We start from the raw sequence: 27479 nt of genomic DNA, 5'->3' as shown, positions 1-27479 counted from the left end.
CATCATAGCTAATCACAGTGAAATACAAGTACCACTTTTACACTATAATGAGGTTGGTGCCGGAGCTGGTGCTATGCTGGCATGTCCAATGTTTAAGGAAACTTGTAGTTAAGATAATTCCAATAGCATGTGAAGGCAACATGAAGCCCAAAGTGTACTTCAGTTTTGATGCGAACGCACAGCCTTTAAAAGTATATTCCATTTGATAGCGTTCATGAACACAGGCGTTCAACACATGCACTCTAGAGAGTTTCATCCTTGTCCAGTTTCTGCACTATTTCTCTTCAAAATTGATGACCAATAAAATCTGTACCCTTTCACACAGGCACTCATCCAAGGCAGTTGTTTTTGTGATCTCCAGTAGTTTGTTGTTGGCCTAAGCGGCCAGATTTTGACCTTGCTATGTATGCTCTTGTTAGGTCATTGTGAAGTTACTTTATTCTGGTCTGGAACCAGCAGGTTTAAGGGGCCCATGCTGATTTTTCTAGAACCATGTTTTCTTCAGTGGAAACATTCGGAACAGTTCTAGATTGAGCCCTGGATCCAGCATTGTCTCTATGGAACAATAGGGGCAAAAGGTGAGAACCTTGGTGATAAATACAGACCCTTTCAGCTCATTCATCTTTGAGTCAGTGTTGGACCATCATTTCTAGTTGTTAGTGTGAACTACTACTTCTGGTAAAGCTCTGTTTGTCCTGTGCTTGATAGATTTCCAGTGAAATACTGGTTGGGTTGGGTTTAGTGAAGCCTGCAATACCTTCACAAGCAGCTGCATCCTTTCTTGAGATGTGGCTGCTGTTTCAGGGTGTGTGCTGTCAGGTCATTGACAATGAGGACAAAACTCCCCTGTGATTAAAAAACAGCAGTTAGGCTTGGGATGCTGCCAACACGAAAGGTTCAGTCCAACTGCTGAAAACTATTTCCATGAGACATTTCTGTTAGGCTATCCGTTTGCTTTAGCATGCTGTCGTGCCATCAGCTTAGCCCAGCTATGCTATTACAGCAAACAAATAAATAATGGTTTCTTGTAGGTGTTTTCGTTGGATGATAAACACGTTTGCTCAACATTCTATCCTATCTTTATTTTTGTCAGATTCTGATGCAACCCTTGTAAGTCTTTTTTTTGTTGTTGTTGTCTTAAACATTTACTGTCTTAGAGAGCAACAGTGAAAAGGTATGATCTTGATGACCGGGAGAGAATAAAAATGGCTCTTTCCTACCTGAGATTCTTCCTGTTTTCTAAGAAAGAGTGATTCTGCTTGATTCTCCGAGTAGTGTATGCGTACAAAGCCACAATAATGCTGTAAAATAACGCTTAGCCATGCCACTGAAAAGTTTGTAGATTGTTTAAGTCATAATGTGACCAAAAGAAATGGACACCAACAAAAAATATTGTATGAAAGTAGTTTTACAGTCTTTGGAAGTGTTTTAACTTAAAGATCCAATAACAACTTTAACCCATGATTGCTACTTGCTATTGCTAGGGGTCAAGGTTTTGTTGGTTAGAACGGGCCAGTTAGCCCCTGCTGGTGGACCCTGTAACTACACTGGTGTGTGGCGGGCGTTCTGGCGCAATATGGCTGCCGTCGCATCATCCAGGTGGATGCTGCACATTGGTGATGGTTCCATGGAAAGCGATTTGAGTACCCAGAAAAGCGCTATATAAATGTAACTAATTATTACACGTTAATTCTGTTTTTGAACTTTCTATTCATCAAAGAATCTTGAAATAATCACAGTTTTCATAAAAATATTAAGGCAGCACAAATGTTTTCAACATTGGTATTAGTAAGAAAAGTTTTTTGAGCAGCAAATCAGCATATTAGGATGATTTCTGAAGGATCGTGTGACTAAAGACTAATGGCTACTTACAATTCAGCTTTACCATCACTGGATTAAAATACATTTTAAAATGTATTCAAATAGAAAACAGTTCTTTTAAATTGTAATAATATTTCACCATATTACGTTTTTTACTGTATTTTAGATCAAATAAATGTAGCCTTGGTGAGCACAAGAGACTTCCTTCAGAAAGACAAAAAATCTTACAGACCCCAAACTTTTTTTGTTGTTGTTGCTGAAAAGTCTGGCTTGGGTCATGTCACAATTGTTTCCACTCTGCTATAAAGGCAAAATATAATTAATAATCATAAAAATAACAATGGAGTTTTTCCGAGACATTGTCGGAGTTGGGATATGTACAGGTTTTTCCATAGAGAACAAATGATAGGATCTTATTTAACACACAGACCTCTGACACTCATCAAAAAACAAAAAGGGAAATCATAACTGGGACAAAGACTCATGCTATCAGCACTAAGCGATTCATGCCAAGCCAATTATTTTAAGTGGAGACTTCATTAAGACATTAATTGAAGAGTGCCCTGATATGTCATGTTGCTATTGAATGTTTTGTTAGGACTGAACATTTAGCAGAATTATATTCTACAATTTAATTATTCCAGTCGGTGCACAGCGTTTATATAGTCAGGTCGCTCTTCAGGAAACAGCTGCACATGGGCATTAGTTTAAAATCATTCAGTAACTTTTAAGCCACGGACACACTAGATTTTGAGCATGCGATATTCCTTCGGACACTGCACCGATAGAGATATGACGTCACGCTCTGGCACATTTTACAATACATTTTTATATATACAATCTTCTCTATTTTCCTGCAACTCTCCAAACCTGCAGCTTTAAAGTTTGTGTTATTTTTGGCTAAGATGTCATGCTGTGACATATCATTCATCTATTTGTCACATCTTTTTCACGATACAAATTCAGAGTTCACCAATCTTGATTGTTGGGATGCAGCAAAATGCAGAACTTCTTCACATTAGCTTCTGGTCTTCTGCATTTGCATGGTTATGAATGGAAGTCAATGCATCAAAACTGTAGTGTGACCACCCTTGTAGTCTTATTTTTTGTAGTCGATTGATATATAGTTGTATTAGGTAAAGTGTTTGTCTTTAGATGCTGTAACTGGTTTCTTCAGGTTTTGCAATTAATTTAGGAATTTTCATACGTTCTGAGGTATGACAAATATGTAGTTTTCAGTTAAAGTATTATCAGTAAAAATAATTGTAATACACAATGAAAAATTATGTTCAAAGTAATTTTAAAGTTTAGCATAACACACCGGAGAACAGTTTAAACTGAGTGGCCTTTTTATAGTTTTAATGCTAACAGTTAGAATTTGACCTTTAAGTCCTTTGATGTAATTTGTATTATCTGCATATATTCAAAAAAACTAATGGAAACAGATGTGAGTACAGTGAGTACAGGACAGGAAAATTATACTTTAATGGCCAAGGTAAAGCTGTAGGATAATTTGTGATCAATTTTAAATAAATTTAAATAATTTAAAATTAATCATTTAGACAAGTGTTATCTTTTCATACAATAAACCCAGTTATGTAATTTCAGATGATTTCAGCAAAATAATTTTTTATTTAATGAGATTCTTATGTGTATCAGCTCTGAGGACATTCTGTACTAGAAGGGCAACATTGCCATGTTTCTTTCAAAACTGTATGATGAAATCACTTCATAATTAATAATAAAGACTCATATAACATATTAGTATACTGTACATAACATATCTTTTTCATGAAGATACAGTGAAATCCTGTCACATTAAATCATGCCCCAGACATCTTTTGCAATTAGTGTTTAAATATAGTAATCAGATATTTGTTTAATAATTAGTATAAACCATATAAATCATTGAAAATCATGAGTTTTTTTTTTTTTTTTTTTTTTCACATGCTCAAAAAAAAGAAAGAAAAAGGGCTCCGGCCACAGGAGGGGCGGTCCCCAAACTCTGACTTCAGAGTCCAGGACAACTTGTGAAATGATTGCCTAGAGTTAGTTGAATCAAAATAGTTGGATAATTGTGCCTAAAAGTAAATGAAGGTCAGTCTACTTCCAAACACCAATTGCCTGTCAAAAACTGTCAAAACACAACTACATCTGACCAGGCAGTTAACCTTTTCCTTCAAGAGTCATTCAACTCTGTAAAACTCTCCCTTAAAATCACCTCATACATCTGCACTTTCCTTTGAACAATGTTCCTTAGACCATGTACAACCTCAGAATGTAAATAGACAAATAAGCGCCGTCCAATATCACAGGGTTTGTCAGCACCCTAGTATAAAGATGATGTACGATCCAAGCAATAGATGTGACCTTGTCAAAGGCAGCACCTAAAATGTTGATGAATGAAAGGAGAGGGGGATAAGGTAAAGGAAGCAGGTGATGGGAGGGTGACAGTGATGGAGAAGGCTCTCAGAAAATGCTGCTGTTTGGGGTGACAGGTGTTCGAGAGATCCCTCAGATGCGTAGGTTCCAGCGTGGAGAGGAGCTATCGGAGGCATTTAGCGGGGAAGACGCCAGATTCCTCCACCGGTCATTAAATGGGAGAGAGGCAGTCGGACCGCAAGCTATCTGTGAGGTATGTAAGGCCTGATAGGACATTTCCAAGTCTTTAGATAGCTCTGATAGTTGGGAGCCACCCAACCTAAAGTTAATAACTAGTTATAAGATATTTTTATTTTTACATCTACTATGTATATCACATAAATGTGACATGGTGACATCTTGTCATGGTGTTGTCACATACATCAAGTGAAATCTGTGCTGACTTCTAACAAATTCTCACAAAAGATGTACTGGGGGGTTCTATCACTATATTACCCTCATAAGGTTTGCGGTCTAACACCAAGATGCAACCTCATACAAGGACTCTGGAAATATCCGTCACATGGAATGAGCAGCCTGGCATGCGCTGGAAATAAATCATTTAGCTTGTATAAACTATCAGCGGGTTGGGAAGTTTATGAACTTTGAGGTGCATTGGGTCATTAATCATAACTGAGGCTGAGGACTTAAGAGGAGATTCCCCCACCCACTTCTCCCTCTCTCACTCGCTCTTTCTTCTTCTTCTACTCCTCATCCTCCCCGTAATGTACAGCCCACACTCCTTTGACAGCAGATTTTAAAAAATGATGTCAAAAGGTGATAATTCAGGGAGAGAATGAGGTTGGAATAGATGGATTAGCCTGGTATCTAGAGGTTGGATGTCAACCCCCGGCGTTCTGCTTTTCTTTACCCTTTCTACACCTGTAATGGTGTGAGCGCAAGTAAATGGGGGTCAGTTTGAAAAGCTCTTACCCCATGGCAGAAAACTTTCACTTCCTTTCCACCAGCTGAACAATGGAGTTAATAGAAACCAGAGTTATGTGTTTGGTTGTCAGTCGTGGTGCAGTAAACAAAAGGGCTTAGTTAGAAACAGGTTCAGCAGGTTTACTAATGTGCAACCAAACACCAGTTAGGACAGGTGAAAGTTGTTATATTTTCAATATCAGTGAAGAATTGTTTGCTCAGGGATGTTTTATTTTAAGTTTCTATCAATTAGGCCTACTTTCAGGTGAATAAAATAATAAATATGAAAAAGTTGGACATTTAGCAAGCAGTGATTGGCTAGATGCAAATCTTTACTTCATTGTATCATTGAGACCCAACTTAAATACATTTATATTTAAATACATAATAAATGTGTTTCAATAAATACAAATAAATATGTTTCACAGTGTTTGTATTATAATACCCATAATTAGTTTTTGAGATTTCCCACTCTTATCATTTTTAAAACATTAAGAGGACAAATACAGCATGTGACAAGCATATGTTGCAAATCTGTTCTGGTTGAGAACCTTACGTTTTCTGGATTTTCTTTTTTAAACCAACCTAAGCTGGTTTGTCTGTTGGCTGGTTTTAGAGAGGTTTGGACATGTTGGCGATCTGCCCAACTAAACTATTGAAGAAACTTAAAACCATCTTATACCAGTGTATCAGTTTAGGGTAGTTTAAGAAGAGAATTTTTAACAGGGACTGTCTCTTTATCACTCCAATAACAGACGATGTTTGAAATCTTTAACATGTATCCTTTTAGACACTGAAACATAGCTACAAAGCTTGTGAACGTGTTTTTTTCTTCTTCTTTTTTTTGCATTATGCACATTTGGCACCGCAGTTCAGGTTTAGCATCTCAAAAAGTAATGCTAACCTGCTTTCAATGCATATTGCTTTACCCATGGTTAAAATGACCCTTAACCTAGGGTTTAAAAGATGTTAACCCAGGGTTAAAAGACTGCATATGCATATGCAAGACTTTAATGCATAGGCCTGTTTTATTTGCATGTCCGATTTTTATTAAAAATATTTGAATATTTTGTCACATATTTGTCAGATTCAGAGAAGTCAACACATCTGAGCTCATACTGAAACTTGAGAAAGACAATGAGGTCAATGTTCACATAAAAATCTTCATGCCGTTGGGACAGTTGGAGAGCTTTAATTAAATATGCTCCATAGTCTGGGTTCAAAGATCCCTGGCTCCTTGGTGAAGGCAGTCCATCTGTCCAGCGATCCCTCCAATTCCCACCCACCACCTTTAATTAGCGGTGGATACCCGCGCCTCTTGCTAGCTGATCCCCTCGCACGCGCAGAGAAAAGTGAAAGAGTGAAGGAATCCATCTGTCTTCTGCCTATGGTGAAGAATCACAGATTAACACACTTCTGTCCATTGAATACTGGGAATTCCTCTCCTCGGGTGTGAGCCAGAGGATCCGCAGCTGTTTCGGCTATTAATAAATGTGGCGTGTGCACGCACGTGTCTCTGTGTGTATGTTTGGATAGTGTAACTGCCAACGCGTGGCCTTGAGTGTAAGTCCAATCATTAGCAGAGCCTTGAGAAATTGAGTTGAGAGCAGAAGAGTGTAAACTGCTCTGAGCCATAATCCTTCTTTTAAACGGGGCCTGTGATCTCCAGTAATCACTCCTTCTCTTCGTCCTTATCCCACTTGATCATGATGTTCTAAACCTCCAAAAGAAATAAGGAAGAATGAACTCCCACCTATACGACCCAAACATGCTGTCAAGCTTGTGGCTATAAAGAGAAATTCAGATAACTGTGCCTGTTGAGGATGTTGAATCCGAGTGCTTCAGCCTGATTACATTCAATATGTTTGGCACTGATTGGTTTAGGCAATTAGCAATGATGTATTAGCAACCAATGCTTGCAGGTTTCTGTGTACACTTCCAGCTCATCCCCCATCAGAGGACCTCAAAGAAAATGTAACTGTTAATACAGTGATTTATATTCCTGTTCTACATTTATACACATAACTTTGTTTTAAAAGCTATTTTTTTAAATGTTGAAATACTTTCTCCTATCCAAGCTTAAGATGTAGAGACCTAAAAGTAAAAAATATTTAGGTTGATTTTCTATTCAAAAAAGTGTAAACTGTGGCGGTATCAAAACATTTCTCTGTTTGTTTGAATATCCTAACCATCCTGACCAACCAATGGCTTGAGTATAGGGCATCTCTGACCAATGAAGGATGGGTTTGGAAATCTGAAAATTTTCTGAAAATGTTCCCATAAATTAAATTGCAAGTAGAGATTTTGCAACTGGTAAGATGCTGAAGTGGTTGTTGTGCAGATTTTCACAAGGACAGTAGTTGTGTTGTGTTCTTGAGACCCATTTAGTTGACTATCTTTATGAGAAAGCACCAAATCCCAGGCATGTTGGTAATAAGCAGGCTATTTAGCAGTGGAATGTCACATTCAAAACAATTTTTGAAACATTTCTCTTACAGTACCATTTCTTTCAAACTTTCAAACTCAAACCTTCTTTCAGCTTTGCTCAATGCATTGAGGGGTCCGTAGTTAATTTGCATGTGCCATTTTTTTCCTGATAATATGATATTTCTACAAGGAAAATGGTTCAAATAAAAAAATAATCCGCATAGAATTTTCTTTGGTGTGCATGTAAAGCCAAGAAATCAATCGCCTATAATGAAGAAGAAGAAAAAAAATCACTGATCCAACTAGTCTGAATAAAGAAAAGGCATTGTTTCTTTGTGACATTGTATATGCTTCCAAAATCTGGGAAGCTAGAGAGGATTGTCAAGCATGGACAATCTCAAGGATTTAAGTCCATCTCCAGAGACCTTGATGTCCTTATTTCCACCATATATGACCCACAAAGTGATCAACTTATGTTATCCATTGCTAAATTCTTCTGTTTTCTAGAGACATAAGATGACTAAATGGCTCAACGGGAAAAATTCAAAAGAACACAGGAGAACTAGATATTGATGAATAGATTGATGGATGAATGGTTGGATAGAAAGACAGACAAACAGACTTAATTTCCCAGGAGGTAATTTAACTTCCTGCGGGGTGTAACCCATTCAATTCTATTCTGAATATTCCCAAACCCTGGTTTACATAAACTTAAACTTAATGCTGGAGTCAGTATAAATATATTTACACACAATCACAATTGCTGGACATGATATATCACACTCTCAGATGCTGATTATCAATTCATGCCACAGTGACTGATTCATATGACAGATAACCATAATCATAGTAGTCATATCAATATTCCCAAAATGACATCACAATCTCCATCAAATACATTTTACCCCCAATACAAATGCTAGCACATGATGTCACAAAATTTCGTAACAGGGATGCTGGAAATTCATCCATGGCTTCCAGTGCTTGATTAGAGATATTTTGTCAAAGTCTGTGCTTAATGCAAAACATATTGTGCAGCAGGACCATATTACACTGTATGAACAGTGTGGAGACCAAATCCTATAAATAATTAGTGTTTTTGAGGAGGGGTAGGGGTGTATTATTTTACAACATGGCAATATTTTACAGTATGTCTTTGGAAATGTTACTCAGCCAAATCATCACATATATTTAAGTTGCATTATTTATATATTAATTTTACTAAGTATACACTAACAAATCTACTGTGAACATGAAATAAGTTTGATAAGAATGTTGTATGTTGTATGTTGTATGTTTCCTGTGGCCTTTCAGTGAAGGTCATTAACAGAGAATGTGTGGTGCGATCCTCAGACAATGTTAAAATAGAATGTTGTAATGCTCTTAAAATAGAACAGAATTAAAAAACATTATGAGGTGGCTTTTGCAGCAGGGAAAAAAAGCCCTCATGCCAGCTGAATGCAAAGCATGGAACAGACTATTCTTTTAGGCCCATCGTATATCACAGCGACTATCAAAGAAAGGTCACCCGTGTCTCGCACCTACAAAACACTCTTGCTTTTACAACTGAAGGGTAAAGAAGAGGCCTACTTGCTCAGGAAATTTCAAACCATTGTACCTAAAGAAGAAAGAACCCTTTGAATGAATGCAGATTCCTTTCAAAGCAAAAGAAGGTGTCTTCGGATTTTTGTTCACGCCATCTTGTGTCCAACACAATTCCCTTTTCTTCAGATACTCAAGTGTTCTATTGTAGGGAGCTCTCATTCGCTTATCATCAGAGCGCATACGGAAACTAACACCCAAGAGCGGACACACACGTACGCACACGCACATTCACACCTTGCAGAGCATCATTCAGATGCACTTCCCCAAAAAGTGAATGTCCAACACACACACACTCACACACACACACACAGACACACAAACTCATGGGCAAACATTTCCATGGCTGTCAGCAGGGACAAACATGTCGAGGGCTATAAAATTTACATATATGCTAAACACTTGAGTGGCAAATGCAATGTGCTAATACTGAGCTGATGAGATAAAGCAAAGGTGGAACTGACACAAGCCCCCTCTCAGCGCAAGTCAAAGTCAAACCCTCTCTCTCTCTCAGCTCCTCCACACGTTTGTCTGGCCGGATTAGCGCTAGTGTATTTACACGGGCATCTCTCTCTCACTCTCCCCATTTCCCTTTCTTTCTCTCGCCCTCTATCTTTCTCCCTCGCTCCCGTTCCCCCTGAAACAGATGCGGCCATTGATTAATGGGCTGATGGTGGTTAAAAAGTCGAAAATGTCAGCGAGTATCTTCTCCAGCAGTGTCACTCTCCTCTGCAACAGAACAATGCTTCTAACTGAGGAGCGGGGCCACGTGCCAAGTATTCCTCACAATGGGAGGTCATGTGCCCGCTCCCCTACTGCAAGTAGGCAGATATGTATACATCTACATAAGGACAAACTTAGAGGTTGGGGGGTGGTTGTTGGGAGGGAGCGCCAGTTGAGGGGTTGGGAGTGTGCTGTGGCTCGATACGGGCTAATAATAGGGCGTCACATGGGTACGTCAAGTCAGTTCGGACAAGTCCTTGCTGGCAGAGGTTAATCAAAGTGCTTAGAATTAAGGACCTTTTTGTTGCACTGTTGCTCGCTAACGCTTCCAGTCCAGAACAAGGCTTAGGGGCAATGCACATGTGATGGGAATGACATCGACAATCTGAGGCCCGACGCCCCCGAAATAACCTTCAGATTTCAATACCATCGATCAGGGGGAGGAATGAGTGCCTTCTGCCCGCATACTCCACCAGGACTAATTAAAGAATAGACAGCTAATCGCATGAACAGCGTGTACGGGGTAACACGACAACACTAACTTCCCTCTGCTACCGCCCCAGAGCAATCAGAAGGAAGTTTGAGGTCGGAAGTTGATGTTTTTTCCCCACTCGGTGCACTCAGGGTGCGGGACAGTGCGATGAGATGAGGCCATCGCCGGCAGAAAGATTCAATAGATCTTTTTTAATTGCACATCGCATTAGTCTGCATGGCTTGAGAAAAGGGAGGCCATCAGATCGGGTGGGACTGGATAGTTTGAAAGATATTCGATTCAAAGTTGGAGACATCAAGTTGATGGTGCTGAGAACTGCGTTAACGCTCTAGATAATGTCGCTTTAAAATAGCTATTTTTGTGTTGTTAGCAAAAATGCTGCTTGTGTGGGTGTATGTGTGTGTGTGAGAACAGAAGTTTGAGAATTAGTGAGTTAAATGTGTGTGTGATTTGACCTTGGTCACTGCTAGAGAGGCCTAGTTTCTTGCCAAACTAATCAATAAGCCAAACAGGCAGAAGATGAGTATTTAGAGCATGGGAAGCTAAAGTCAAACACAGATAGGTTATCTACCCAGCACAGAGCGCACTCCTGTGCAAATATTTTGCTAACAAATTTTTCATGGTAACTTGCTTATAAAACGATGTCGCTCTCTTCCTCTTTATCCCCAGCCTCTTCTCACTCTCTCTCTCTCTCTCTCTCTCTCTCTCTCTCTTTGCCTTCCCCGTCTCTCATCATCCAGTGAGTATGGAAAGACTGCTGGAGCCACGTGGCTTAGTGGCCGTGTATCACAATGTTACCACAGGTCAACAACTTGTCTCTAGGGATCAGTCAAACAGACAGAGGGAATTAGAGTCATGGAGCAGATACAAGCCTTTCATATTCATATGGAAAAATGGGGGATCCCGATGCAGGGACGGGTTAATATGTTACACTTCAAACCCTTTGATTTAGCGGACAAGGTTTGCGCCATTGTTTATCTGAAGTGCAGTAACCAAATTAAAATGTTTTACATGTTTAATCACACATTCATTAACATAATGTTGCACCTTTAACATAAATGAATGATCCTGGCCTTTTTTTCTATTTGGCAAAATTTAATTGACCTATTTAAAAAAAAAAAAAAAAAAAAAAGTTATGAGGAATGAAATCACAGTGGATCTTCTTGACACTATTAAATGAGAAAAAAAATAGTTTCAGTCAAAAATAAAATAACAGTGTGAGGAACGAAATCATGATGGGTCTTCTTCAACTTTTTGTGATAGGTGGCTCTAATATAGGGGGATAATTTTTTTAAATAATTATTTCCGTAAATAATTCTGTTTATAGGAGTATAGGGTTTTTGTTTTTAAAATAAATAATAATAATAATAATAATAATAGAATAATTATATATTTATTGAATTAATATAATTTTTTTCAGTGGGAAGACTTGAATATACTACATGACTTTTAAAACACTGGGCATCATACATTTGCCAACTTAGTAAATGATTACAGAGAAAAACTGCCAATCATACACGGAGTGACTAAGGATCACACACTACCAGACTTTCAAGTCTTTTCGAACCCAGAAAACTCACAGAGAAAGCAGACACATGACAAATAAAACAATGTGTGTTCTAAAACCGGCTCAAAGCATGATGATTGAAAACATGAAAAACAAACAAATTTTTCTGTATTTTGATCATCCTACATTACGCAGTTTTCTGTGAAATCTGACTTTTAGAAACATTGACTCGTCCAGACTGCAAATCTGGGCAAAAGTCATGTAGGGGTGAGCGGGACACAACGTAGTCTCGTGTAGCCAGACCTTCAGACTGACCGCAGAAGGTCTGGACTCTATCGCAGCTTTTCTTGGCCAAGGACTGCCCAAGAGGACGTTTGACTGACATGTAATGCAACCAATCACAGTTTGTTTTGTTCCGGTGTCATGTTTAGGGGTGTGGCAATATAATGTCGACGTCCCTACAATAACAGACCGGTGTGCATCTATTAAATTATTAATTCAAGAACGTTGTGCAAGTTTACTGCAACAATGGAGCCGGGAACTTCACATACTTTTTGAAAATCCAGCGTTTAATTGATCCTGGCAAGCGCTCATTGTCACAGTTGTAAAACGACTTTCTTCTTCCACGAGGGGTTTTGGCATCACAGCATTTGTTTCCAGGCGGGCCGATAAAGAATGCGACACACACGTCTCCCGGACATCCTGTAGAATTCAACCAATCAGATCGCGACTTCGAAACTCCTGAAGTGTTTCCAGAAAAGTGTGGCATATGCATCAGACGTTCAGCCAACGGTCCGTGGGCGTCTGAGGCTGAGACTAGGCACAACGTAACGTGGGGCTAGTTGTAACACACATGGTTTAAACATTTCCATACATGCTAGCATGACAAAACTTGGTGTATTTACTATTTCCATATCAACACTATATAGAAAATTAAAGTGCCAAAATGAAAAATTCTGTCATGACAACTCGTGGAGATTGACATGGTAATAGAGATTGGCATGGGAATTAATATGGCAATGTTAAAGCAGTGGTATAATGCCCTTTTCACAAGATGTAAAATAAGTCTCTGATGTCCCCAGAGTGTGTATGTGAAGTTTTAGCTCAAAATACCCCACAGATATTTTTATATAGCATGTTCAAATTGTCACTTTTTGAGGGTGAGCAAAAACGCACCGTTTTTGTGTGTTCCTTTAAATGCAAATTATCTGCTGCTCCCGGCACAGAGGGCGGAGCTTCATCAGCTTGTGTTTTACCTCACACAGACATGCACTGAAAATTTCAAAAACTTTTAGCCTTTTATGTTCAAACCGGAGTCAGAAAATGATGGAGAGATTCAAGCAGAAGTCACAACGTGTAGAAGCAACAGGATGTTTCTGAATGGTTAGTTGGTGAATTTATGTAGTTTATGTGTCTATCTTCTAGTCACTGATTAGCATATTCTGTCATGATAATCTATAAATCACGTTCACGGGGGCGGGGTTTATATGAATTTTAGGAGGAATGTCGTGTAGTCCTTACCAGCTGTTTGTTAGTCCTTAAAAAGCCATTTTTAAAAAAGCAAATATCTCCCTTTGCTTTGAACTTTGAGCGTTGTAACTTGGCAGATGTTGTTTATGCTCAGACAGCAACATTACACACTACCTAAAAAGTTAGAAAAGTGAAATCATAATCAACCACCCCTTTAATGTATTTGGTCTTGGTCTTTGGTCATAGATCTGCTACGCTGTTGCTAATACATTCACAGACATTGCTGTGAGCATGTAAGACATGCTGCTGCTGCACATGTAACATACATGAAATAACCCCCATAGCAGATCTATACATGTGGAGCTAGGGTAGGTGGAGGGTTTCTGTAAGCTCACTGCAGACTGCTAACAGCAACACTACTACCAGTATGTGAATGTTGAGCCGCAGCTCGATGGCCGCTGATGCAACAGCAACCAATCAGCTGCGCTATGTAGATAATGATCTATCAGCCTGTGCCATCTAGAGTTTCATGCCAGAACTAGGTAAATCTTTGGAAGATATCACTGAACGTTTATTTAACCGTAGTAAAAGTAAAATTTTCATCTCAGTTTTTAGCGTTTATTTAAAACGAGACCAATCTGCTGTTATTTTAATCTCCAATCTGTTTAGCACAATGTGCTATTAGAACTATGCTGTTCTATGACGTTGGCGATATTTATATTATTAGATTACTTTTACACATTTTATTGAGAAACCATGAGAAACAGGTGAATTAAAACTGAAAGTCAATGTTCAGAAATGATCATTTCAAGAAATTTAAAGTATTCTGGCTTGTCTATTTGTCCCCTATTCTGTGAGAGCAGTGTGTGGAGGTATGGGAGGGGTGTGTGTTTTTTCCAGCTCTGTGTTATTTTTAATGTCCGAGTATGTTTCTTTATCTATTTGCCCTTATTGTTTTGAACTACAGTGTGTTGCATAACTGCAGTGTTTTAATTGTCAAACTCAAAAAATGGTTTATTTTTAATTAATAGAAAATGTTAATACTATTATAAAGTAAATTGTATTTTATTGGGAAAAAAACCCACATTTTAGATTGTTGTCTTGTATATTTTTTATTAGATCAAGAGATTAGATTTTAATCTGTCATATGGTCATGTTACAACCTGTCCTTAACATATTAAAATATGCCCCACCTGTGGGGCATGTTGTCACATTTTACTTCCATTCTTTCAGGGTAAATAAAGAAAAATGTATACACTGTAATAATAAAAAAAGGCTGCTTTGTATTAGACGTGTTAAATTAATGTGGGAAAAAATACTCTTATAACCCCAAGTGGATTTACACTAACTGAGAAAGTCAAAAAGTGTTAGGTTGTGTCCCGCTCTCCCCTGGTGTATTCAAGCGTTCAGAAATATTAATGGCCAGTAAATATTTCTAATCCACCTGCTATTGGGAAGGTGTGGCCGAATGTTTATCATAGATCCTGACTACATGATCTCATCATTTATCATCTTTGAGATTTAAAATAGTGTTCTTAGATACTGTTTTCCCTCACTAGGCCTGGTTTTATGCCAGTGTTGTTAAAAAAGGCATTATATACATGTAAAAGTGCTGCTCAGAATAATCATTGTCAGAAAGAAACAAAGAAAACCGAGATAACTGCATTTCCAGTTGCGATGAATTAAGTTTTGTCTGCTCAGCTGATGCCACACTACAAGGCAATCTGCTGATATAAATAGATTCTGCCCCTCTATTTACATGTTTATTTTCATAAAGTCTGTCATTATGTCTTTAATTGTAAGTCAAAGCTAAGATCATTTGCTGATGGTAGACATGAGCAAACAGGGACGTTTTGAAGACTACAGCAATTTCTCCTCGGAAATCTGGCCTCGGGGGAAAGTGTTCTCACAGCAGCATTTTTTAAGATGTCAAGAACTCCTTTTTGTGCTGTAAAAACAAATTGTGACCTATTAATGTCTCGCTGGATTAAACAACTGTCCCGTAGATGCAGATTCAACATCCTATTAGCAAAATGACTTTCCCATCGCTTGGATGCTTCCTATTTGTTTGTTTTCAATTGCTTTCCCTTATTGTCATGCTGTTTGGTTAACAGTAAACGTGCATTCACAGAATATACAGTGCAGAATGAGTCTATCATAAATGTATTTTTTCTCTATAATCTCTCGTTCTCTATCTCTCTTCGCAGTAAGATTTGTGGCAGCAAAGTATGTGATCCTCGGCAGGAATCATCTCCTCTAACATATGGGTGTCTCTTGGTCCAAAAGGCTCCTCTGTGGGCCAGGTGGGCATCTGCTCCTTAACATTCACACAGAGGAGACTGCTATTGCCTTCAGCAAGATGGACACAACAAGCGCTCATCTTTACTGAGTAAGACCAATTTTACACAAAGAAATTGAAACGAGCCCTCCAGTTTGGAATCATATGTAAATATCATGGAAACAACACAAGAAAGCTAAAAATCAATTGCATTTCATAATGTATTAACACAGATCATCAGTGTCTGTGGGAACAGTGCAAGTCTGTAGGGTAGTTGTTGTGAATTTATCCCATTGACTTCCATTGTAAGTGCGTAACTGTCAATGCTTTTACCTGAAATGACTTGCATTGCATTTAATGAATATATTTTATCATGCATTCTCTGGGAATCGAACCCCATGACTTTGGGAATGATGGGAATGAAATGCTTTTAAATTACTGTAAATGTTGCAGAGATTATATGATATTGGGTAACACCATGACCATAGAAATATTATAAATATTTTAAGCTACACTATGGGTCAAAAGTTTGGGAGGCAATTGATTTAATTTTTGTATTATTCTGCATGTATGCATTAATTGATCAAAATGACTGCAAAGACTTTTATAATATTACGAAATGCTTCCATTTAAAATAAACACTGTCTTTCTTTTCATCAAAGAATCCTGTAAAAAGACTATCTTTTCATTAAACAGTGCAATCATGTCAACTGTGATAATAAGAAAGGTTTCTTGAGCACCAAATCAAGGTATTAGAATCATTGAAGAATCATGTAACACTGAAAACTGATGGACCTCACATTACATTACTAGCAAATACATTCCCTTCAACAGTCCATTATTAAATTATTCCATGCTAAACAGCAGTGACACATTTTCACAGGAGAAGGGTGAGTGATCCTGATGCATGTCTCTCACTCCATTAAGTTGTCTTGTGAGGGTTTCACTGTAATCCTACGGCAAGTGCTGCCAGAGTTTAATCAAGATGATGGCTGCCATATGTCTCAGCTTGTGTTTTGAGACTTCTTCCCTCGAGCTTCACATTCTCAAGAGCATTTTGCACAGATTAGTGCAGCTACTCTCTCTCACTCGCTCTCATTCTTTTTTTTATACTCTATATAAATCTCTTTTATCTCTGTTGGTCTATCTCTCATGAGAGGGAACACCCAGACAGTTTGGTCTGGCCAAGTTTGGTCAGTTATTGCACTTGATTTTTACTGGACCCAAATCATGGTGTGTGTTTTCTGTTTTTCAGGTTTGCTAGGCAGTTATTTCATCTTCTAAAAGGTTTAAAGCATAAAAAATCGAGAGCTGTCAGTCAATTTAAAATGAAATTAATTAGGCTATATGATATGCATGATGTGATTAATAAATTTAATTAATCACAATTAATCACATACAATATATCAACATATTTGCAGGGTAAAGCCCCCAAATGACGCAATTGACATTATAAAGTGCTGCAAAGGTTGACATATTTGTGTTGGCCTAAACCCAGAAACAACGAGTTAGCATTTTCATAGCATTCTTTTTTTTTTCAAAGCTTTTACTTAAATGGGACTACAGTGGTTGTCGAACTATGGGACATTTAACATCACCACATCGAACAGGTAAACTCGTCTACTTACTAGTTCGCATTTACAGCTTCATTGTGTTTATACTCACGCACTTGCAAACTATCCAAACTCAAACTCTCCAACTTGTAGATTTTAAGTAAAGATTGAAAGAGTTGTCGGAAGCTTAGTGATGGTGATGTTAAATCATGTAACCCTGGTGTAGTTTGAATGTATGTTTAGCTTTTTACTTATTACTTATTTTACTTATTTTACTTAAGTATTTAGTCTTCAAAATGTATAAAAGTTGTGCTCATTTGTGTAATTATCATGACAGTTTTTTGTTGAGGGAACAAGGTTGATACTAAAAATACGTCATCACTGCAGAGCTCTTTCATTGTAAAACCATTACAAATGACAAAAAGTGGGTTTTTTATTATACATTTTTATCAGTTCATTTTGTGATTGAGTTTTTCTAAGGGAGATTGAGACCTTAACCCTGAAATCTCAAAAAACATTATTAAACCATACCTGAGCAGTTTGTGAATGTCTGCTGTCTTCGTGAGTTTCCTTGAGGGGCTTTTCTGTCCTGTCTTGTATTAGCAGACTACACTGTCACAAACATTTCATATTTATTAATGTATTTATGTATCATTTGAGTTTGTATTTTTAAAACTACTTCTATAAAGTACCAAGGTCCATTTGAATTGTTGCTACAAGACATATTACTTCAGTAATGTGATGTGTTAAAGAGTAAAAGTACTGGAATGGCAGGAATCGATTGTATTGTAAAAAAGTTGAGCTTCTTTGTCCGTTTACAATACCAAGTTATATATATATACATACATACATACATACATACATACATACACATATATATATATGTATGTATGTATGTATGTATATATGTGTGTATGTGTATGTATATATATATATATATATATATATATATATATATATATGTATGTATCCGTATGTATGTATGTGTGTATATATATATATATATATGTATGTATATGTATGTATGTATATGTATCTATATGTCTGTGTGTGTGTGTGTATATTTGTGTATATATATGTATATATATGTGTGTGTGTGTGTATATATATACATTTCAAATTATACATACAATTCAAAAGTTTGGGGTCGGAATTTTTTTTTATGTTTTGAAATAAATCTCTTATGTGTGTGTGTGTGTGTGTGTGTGTGTGTGTGTGTGTGTGTGTGTGTGTGTGTGTGTGTGTGTGTGTGTGTGTGTGTGTGTGTGTGTGTGTGTGTGTGTTTTCTTGCAGAGTCTGCTGAGCTATGAAGGAGGTGTTCCGGACTCTCTGTTCTCCTACAGGATGACAGCTGGTGAGGAGCCGGCCTCTCCAATGAGGAAACCAGCGACATGCAAGAGGTGAAAAAGTCTCTGTTTCCTCCTCTCTCCTCTTCCTCCACGGCCAGCTCATCTTTTGAGAAGCATTTCTTTTCACCGTGTCTTGTACAGAAGGTCATTGGCGGAGGATGTTCTGGGACAAAAATGTCAAAGACATATTATTTTTTCTCCATCCATCATCCTTGCTGTTTTTTCTCGACGAATTATCACGAGGATAATACGTATTTGGCCATTCTTTTGATAAGTAAGAGAGTGCTGCTAAAGTTTGCGAATACAATAAATACAAGGAAAAACATGACAAATAGACGCATGTGCATTATGCTAGTGTCCTCCGGGTTTATCTTAACCCGCTTATTATAATCACCATGGAATTACATCCACTTAGAAATGTTGCCGCATTCAGGCAAACCCACCCTTGACTTTAGTCGTACGGGTCTTCATTGTGCTTTCGCTCGTAATGTTTTCTTTTTGTAATTTCCCTTTTCATAGGATCAACTTTCACACATTTCAGTCTGTGACCAAATGAATTAACACATATTAAGGCGAAGCGTGCGAGCCTTCCTCTGTGTGCAAGTGCTGGAGGCAGATAGACACTTATCGTAAGCTCTTTACATTGCTGTATTAATTCCAGCCATTGAGGGGGGAAAACAATTTGGAGGCGTTCTTGTCTCCAGCAGACAAACTTGATGCGGAGGGCCGCACTGATCAAAAGCCGGTTGGGTCGAGACAACTGCATTCATGTGGTTTTCCTGGCCAAATATCATTTTTTCCATTGTGGATCACTTTTGTAAAAGTGCTTTCTTTTCTGCGATAAAAAAAGCAAAAGTGAAAAGAAAAGGGGCGAGTTTGCTGTGTCTCTCAGTGGGGCAGGGGGAGAGAGAGCGCGTGCATGGACGGGGTCTCTACGGGCTCCGCTGGCTTCAGTTGAAGGTGGCGAGGATGTCACACGCGGGCATTGTGTCATGTAAACGTCTCTTCACTAATTAATTTCTCTCTGGGTTGCCGTGTGAAACGGCCCTGGTGTGATTCGACCCTGTGAGCTTGTGCCCATTGTCTGTAAAGTGACAGGGAAAAGTGATGTTTTAAAGAGAATACCGCGATGTCCCTCTACATGTGAGGGTCAATGACAAATAAAGATGTCCGAGATGATGAAAGGAGAAATCACTTAAAAATCTAGTTCACAATGCATGTGCCAAATTATTATGAATGTAATCTTTTCTAGTTTTTTTTTTTTCTTTTTCTTTTCTCGGTACAGTAAAAAAAAAAAAATTATGATTTTAAAAGTAATGGTGTAATCATCACTGAAAAAGTGATACAATATTACACTTTTTTAATACACAATACTGTATCATTATAAAAAAAAACTGATATTTGATTAGAGTTTTCAAATGATTTTCAAATGAGAGCTCATGAATTTTAATTAGGGTTACTCCATTCGGTCATGTAAAGGTCAGAATATGTATGTTAACTTACTGACCTTGACACTTAGTCATGAGAGTCTACAGGGGTCCTCTCAGTGAGATCATTTCCGGGTTTTTTTTTTTGTTTTTTTTTGGTCACATGACGACAAAATGACTTGCTGCATGTCAGTGAATTTGATTTACAAATATAAAATATACAATTTTTATATAAAATTATAATCATATTTTACAACGAAACTGCTTCTTATTTTTAAAGAAACAATGGTCCCAATTTATATATAAAGTAGTGTCTTTAACTAGTATGCACTTGCATTTTAATTTATTTGATACAATGCACTTATTGTGTACATCCATGTTTTTACATTGCACAATTTCTTTTTATGTAAGTACATTGTAGTTTAAGACACCTTATATAAAGTGTGACCAAAATAATAATTCAATATTATGTCAAACTATTTGAGCCAAAGTGTAGGCAAAAAATTTAAGTGTTAATTAGACTTATTTCTTTGTTTCATTCTGTTACACCACATGGATATTTTGCAAAGAATGCAAATAATTCAGAAATGTAAAACATGCTTTCCATAGACAACTTAATAGATTCAAACAAAAAAGAGCTGCACATTACTGATCTGTAAAACTCTTCTGTCTCTCTCTCTCTCTCTCTTTCTCTCTCTCTCTCTCTCTCTCTCTCTCTCTCTCTTCTCTCTCTCTCTCTCTCTCTCTCTCTCTCTCTCTCTCTCTCTCTCTCTCTCTCTCTCTCTCACTCTCTCTCTCTCTCTCTCTCTGTCTGTCCCCCTCCCCCTGTCTGTTCTCATAAAAGTCTCAGGTTGTTGACACACTTAAGACAGAAGCTCACTTTTCTTATGTTGGCAAACATGACCACCTGCCAAGTCGTATTCAATAGGGAGAACTTAACCACAAATGATAATGTCTGCAATATAGAAACAATAGATAAAGAAATATTAATACAAAGGAGCTTTCTGTTCAAGCCCTGTTTTCTTTACAATTACCTCACTGGAAGACAGGGGATAGTCCATTAGGGACACGTTGATAAGACAATATTTACTCAGGAGGAACAAGTTCAAGAGACCATGCTTTTTAACCCTGGTCTTGAAACCGAGGACATTGAGACTGGCAGGTGTTTTTGCTGAGTTGTTCTGTGGTGATTCAAAAGATCCTTTTTTCCTCAGTGCCTTTAGGAGCTTGACGTCTGTGTGAACCACTATGGTTTGCATATTTGTCTGTATTTATTCAGCCTAGAGCATTAGTTATTGTGATGTTGATGGGATCTAACATATAAAAACCTATTTCCAGGACGCAGTTTAGCTTTGTCTTTAACAAATAAAGAAACAACAGTGAGGGTGCGACTTAGCCCAGGGCATGGCATAAAGGAGGAGTTCTCTTAAAATTTAAAAATTGGGTTATTATTTACTCACCGTCTTGTAATATTGTCCTGTCATCCACTATGCTGTTAATGTTTTTTTTTTTTTTTTGTGAACACAAATATATATATAATTTTTTTTAGAAAAATCTTTATGCAGATCTTTCCATACAACAACTGACTATATCTGTCAAGCTCTAAAAAGGTCATCAAAGTGGGCCAAATGAATTGTGCAGCTATACACACCATACTTTCTGAAGCCATACAATGGTTTTGAATAGATGACAATTAAATAGTAATATGCCCCTTTGCAAGACCTTGACTCAATTAAAAAATGTGGTGTCATATTTTGGCTATTGTCATTCATGTTGACACATCATATTTGAGTCTAGTTTACCCAAAAATTAAAATTCTGTCATCAAATACGTACCCTCATGTCCTTCCAAGCTCATAAGACTTTCATTCATCTTCCAAACACTACTGAGATATCTGTCCACTCCATTGAAAGTCCAAGCAGGCATTTGTTTACCATATATGACGTGCTCTGTGTAAGTTGATTAATGTTTATATGTGAATAAAAGTTCATCATATATCATGGCTTGGATTTAATCACTCGTTTCATATGGATTACTTTTACTATGAACGTTTTAAAGGATCAAAGTTTTGATTGTGTGTATTTTCAATGGACGAACAGAAATCAGATTTCATTAAAATAATCTTCATTTGTGTTTCAAAGATAGATGAAAGTCTTATAGATTTGGAACAACATAAAGGTTAGAAAATTATGACAGAATTTCCATTTTTTGGCGAACTAACCCTTTAAATTTCAGTCACGTAATCGTGAATCCAGAAGACTTGGAATATAGCGCATATTGAACAATTCAAAGTGCCGTTGTTGAATGGAAAGAACATTTCTAGTTTTGTAGAAGTGTACAGGGTTGGATGACTTGAATGAATAATATCTGAATTTCATTTTAGGCAGACCTATCCCCTTAATCTGTGTCAGAATAACCTACGCTAATACGATGATTCCAGCGTTTTTCACGGCCAACAGGAAATCCAAACTAGATATTCCATCATAAATGAAGCATATCACAAATGTACTGTCCATAACCATAATTATCATCTGTCATTCTCATGCGAGAGTCGTACATGCGCAGTGTCTTTATGGTGTGGTAATACACTAAAAGCTCCAAGGGCACGGCATCCCTGTGCAGATGTGCTCTTTCTTCCTCATTACCCATCAGTGCTCCAGCGGAGCCCTGATTCGGCCGGCCACAGCAGGCATGATATCACCCATCCTCCGCACGCGTGTGTGTGTGTATGTGTGTGTCTTATCCATGTTTGTCCCTGGAACCCTTCCAAAAGTGGCTTTGCCACCCTGCTTGCCAAATAAGCAGAAGAAAGTGCTGTGTTTTTCTGCCTGGACGAACCCGACCTTTGCTTTTTCTTGTGCAAGCGAGCAAGCAGGTGACCGCTGCCCAAGTCGATCACCTCATCCGGGTTCGCCCGTGTTTACCTTCCTCGCCGCTGTCGTTCTCTTGCCTCTGGACTTTAGCGTCCTGTCGCCCTGCCAAAGCCCGGGCGCTTCCAGGGTCCCTTCTCCCGGAATCAAAAAGCAGCTAAAGAGGTTAATGCACTCAAGTAAGGATGAACAACCAGCTGTTAACATTCTCATATTTAATACCTAACTCATCCAGAAGACATCAGGCATAGAGATGGAAGGGAGAGAGTCTGGAGCTTATGGCGCTCACATCTGCTTTGTACATTTGGGTTGGGAAGAGTATCTTAAACACTTGAGAATGACAATACCCTGAGATGAGCTGGACTTAAGCAGAGATAAAAGCAGATAATGGAGGGTCAATGTAGGATGATTTGTCAAGAGATCATAAATGTCCTTTTTTTAATTTTGTTTTGGTTGATGCCGCTTCTTTCGTATAATAAAAGCAATGCATAAAAATAAAATAAAAAACATCTCAGCCAAACCAAAAATATCATCAAGTCTATAATCAAACTAAGATCACCATGGCAAATTTCACGTCCTGTGTTTGTCCGAATTATCTCCACCGATACGTAAGCAGTGCATCAATCCAGGTCAGATCTCCGATCTGAGACGGAGATGGAATAGAGCTGTTTTTCTAGTTAAGCAGAGGTGGAAAACAACTCTTGGATGCAGCTGTGTGCCACTGCACCACCTGCCCTTGACCCCCCAAACCTGAATGGAAAAAAAGGAGATTCTTTTTTCCAACTTTCATGTGATTCCAAACAGGAAATTTTAGGAAGGAGGTAAGAGAGGTGGAAAAATAGTTACTGTAGATTTTATTCATTTCTTTTTTCCAGGTGGAGATTTATGACTTGATGGCGTTAGAGTCAGATAAAAATACCTGCTTTCTTGGTCATGACTACTGCTGCACATGCAAACAACTTTTTTTTGTTTGTTGATAAAACAAGAATAATGTATACATTTTAATCATATTAAAACCATAACTAAAGTCCTTGAATGGCCGTATACGAGAAAAACAAGTGCTTATCATTGAAAGAATAGCTGTAAAGATCCTCTCACATGCTTGTCATGATTTAGGGGGTGAATAGACATGACAGCTGAGGAAAAAAAGCTCACACACTCAGATGCAGCCAGCACCATGCCTTTAGCCCATGACCGTCAGCTGTTTAGCAAATCTGTGATCCTGAGGGGAGTCCTGTCCATTATACATGCGGCACTTAAAGGGACAATTGCCCGTTTTTTTTCTCATCAAGATGTCCAAGTTACTGAATGTTATTGTTGCAAAATCTAGTAAGACTTCTCCAGTGCTCAGAATGTGAAAGCTGATCTGAAGAAGAGTAAACTTAATTATGCTGCCTCATTTTAGCCAAATTATAAGGCAGCATCCCATGTGTGATTCATGGTGAAAGTAAGAGTGAATTGCAATAGCTCAGTGAAAAAAAAGCCATCCAAGATGATGGATGAGATGAAAGAAAGGTTGATAATTGAAATGCTTATATTTTACATTCAATACTTAAAAAAGAAAATGTTTATAGAAACATAGCACATATATATATATACATATATAATAGTCGTCATTTTACTCTGTATTTGTATTGGCTTATTTCTGTATGCTTAGTATTTTTATGTCTAAAGTATTGCGGCGTTAGCTTACATGCTAACGCATGCTAACAGCAAACACTATTTAAATTGAGTCGAGTCAAGCTGCTGCATGAGCGGTAAGCGCTCGAAATGACTTATGAGATTCATAATGGTTAACATGCTTGCTTAGAAGGAACTCATAGTTTAGTAGTATGTGCACTGCCCAGGATTTCAGTCTCGTTGTCAACATCGATCCAGTGTGCTGAAACAATTGTTCTCTTAAAATTACCCACAATGCAACACAGACCAGTTCAAGCTGACAAAAATGGAATATCAGCTCATATTTAATGATAGCACTGCACTTTTCAACAGATACAAAGAAGATGCATTAGAAAAGCAATTTATACTAAAAGGTTAAGTCATAGTGTGTTACATAGCAATTTTGTTAATAAAAAACAGTGATGTTTTAATGCGTGACCATGTAAACGTGTCGCAGGACAGCAGGTCATCTAGTGTTAAGTCTATTAAAGCCCTTGCTAGTGCTCCAATTTGGCCTCGTCCCAAATGGCACACTTCATATGCACTTAGGGTCACTTACAAGACCATAGGGTGTCCGATTTTTTTTGTAAATTATGTTTCAGAATATGCGGCCGATATGCGCCCTCAATGCGTTCTTTTGCCGAGCCTGCGAGCACCTCAGCAGACTTCTACCTGCCGATCAAAGTGGCTTTACGTCACAAAAGTGCAGAAGGTTGCGAGGGCTAAAGGTTCCATTTGGAACAGGGCCTTTTGTGTTCACACTCTACTGATACATATAGTCCACATAGTGAACTAGGGAGTGGACTGAGACATTTTTTTGGGACAGAGCTCATATTACTTTGTGTGCGGTTCTTAAGAAAGGGCTGCTTGATCCATTGCGGCGGGCTTTGAATGTGTATGCTCAGATGTTTTTAGGTACTCCAGAAGAGTCTTTGTTTGAACTAGGCTTGCAACCTAATAACTCTTATTGTGTTAAGGCAGATGCAGACGCTCACACACCCACACACACAAGGAGCGTTTGCCATTATGAACAATACACGGTCAGTTGAGAAGACGAAAAGAGCCGTATGACTCTGATTCATACAGCAGTGTTTAGTGATATTTATAACCAGTTTAAGGGGTGTTTCCTCAGTTCAAACACTTTAAAAATACACTTATTATTTGCAAGGATACAAATGGGAATACGTTTTACTGCCATGTCAAAAGTCACTTGTGCAAAACAATTGTTAGTGCCTAACTTTTTTTTGCCAAGTTAAACCCATGACCTTTAATATTACATTTTAAATATATTTTTAACAATAATAATGAATTTTAAATCATCTTTGCATGTTCACTAACCTCTTTTTCTATTGAAATGATTACAGCTGCATTATTATAATTACTATATGTGTTTTATTTCATTTAGTTTGACATTTTAGCACTTCTACCACAATCTCAACTTTTTGTTGATGAACCCCCGTTTGGGAAACCTTTACTTCCTCTTTTTTTCAACTTTGGTTTCTCCTGTCTTTTATGCAAATCGGTCTGGTTTGGTTTAGGATTTGGAGGACCATAGAGGTCATTTCATTGGCTGACCCTTTCCACAGGGAATAAAACAACACCGAAAACAAGGCATGTGCCAGGGGATCGAGGTGAGGAGGTGGGCTTAGCGATCTCAGAGGTGTGATAGAAACTTTGGCAGCAAACTGAGCCAGTTGGACACTGTAAGGCCCCCAAGTCACCTAACAATTTTGTCACTCTTACACAGCTCTACACCCCCGCGGTATTAACCCCGCGCCATACACGCTGGTGTCAGACATTAACAGCCTTCTGATCGTGAAATTATGTGAAGGGGGGAAAAAAATTATTGTACAACTAGTTCTTTTCCCACCCATGTAATTGAAATCTACCTCTCGGCAAACAAAGAGAGGGCATTAGCTGTGTCCTCCCAGTGTTTAGAGGAGCCACTCAATATGTGCTGTTGGCAGAAGAATAGAATCGTTATATCACAACCTTCAGTATTCTTGGCCGTCAAACAAAAAGAGCCATGTGATTTTCTGAAGACATCCCTCATGTGACTGTGAAAAAAGAGAACACTGTGCCGGACAATGACGGACACCGGCATCTCTTCCATTCTTTTTTCTCTGCCTTGTTGTGCCTCTCGCTTTTGCCTCGTTCTATCTTTTTTTTTTTTTTTTCCTCCTACGTTCCGAACAAAGGCGAGAGGCTTGGTTGAGACGATCTGTGCACAAAGCAGGAAACTTTGTGGTTCAGAAGCATGTCATATCACAAAAGGCAGGGATCAGGAGGATGTGTTGCTAGGCGCCGTGATTGTGTCAGCACTGCTGGCCAGAACATTTCCTTACAGGTGAACTTTTAAATGGAGACTGACAGATATATGCTTCCTGCTATTTTACAGAACGGCGAAGCCCGAAGCAGCCCCCAAGATCCTTTGCATCACTCCTCGGGCCAATCATCTCTGTTTGAGGTACGTGACACAGCAAGTGCCCTCCTGTAAAATCCGGACCCATGGGATTGCTCTGTTTCTCTGTGTTTGGGCAGCTTGGCGCGGTTCAAACAGGGTTCAGGAAAGTGCACGCTTGTGAGGGTGCGCGAGATCTACAGGAACCCCTTCATGTGCTCGGCCAGTGTTGGAGAGTCAACCTCGCACATGAATAGTTGTGACATGTTTCATCACAGGCGTCCAGTGTCATTACAAACACGCTTCCATTGTGACCCGTAAAGTTGAAAGGGCATCGCCAAATATGGTTAATGACGTATATTCCTGTGTCTGTCAGCACGTGTCGCTCTGCCCAAGTTTAATTTGACCCCTTTTGAAAACAACTAATTTCCTGTGGAATTCACATTAACTCTCCAGAATTAGGCTTGTTGATCTTTGCAAAAAAGTTTTCAAAAGGTGGATGGGGTGTGGAGGAGATATTTATGTGTTTGACGTATAACACTGTCTCTTTAATT

The 27479-nt window shown here is 38.3% G+C and overlaps 1 long non-coding RNA gene across 1 annotated transcript in view; it reads left to right on the top strand.

Annotated features, from left to right (window-relative positions):
• LOC307148693 overlaps positions 1–27479 on the top strand; it is an 84094-nt gene that overhangs the window by 48825 nt on the left and 7790 nt on the right. Inside the window, exons 2-4 of the long non-coding RNA XR_013819477.1 lie at positions 15596–15777; positions 18513–18619; positions 26923–26991. This is a non-coding gene — a long non-coding RNA (uncharacterized lncRNA). The remainder of the gene's footprint in view (positions 1–15595; positions 15778–18512; positions 18620–26922; positions 26992–27479) is intronic.

The sequence above is a fragment of the Squalius cephalus genome (genome assembly GCF_949319135.1).
Source record: "Squalius cephalus genome assembly, chromosome: 20".
NCBI classification, from domain to species: domain Eukaryota; kingdom Metazoa; phylum Chordata; class Actinopteri; order Cypriniformes; family Leuciscidae; genus Squalius; species Squalius cephalus.
Note: the sequence above shows the minus strand (reverse complement) of the source record. Positions and strands in the feature narration are given on the sequence as shown.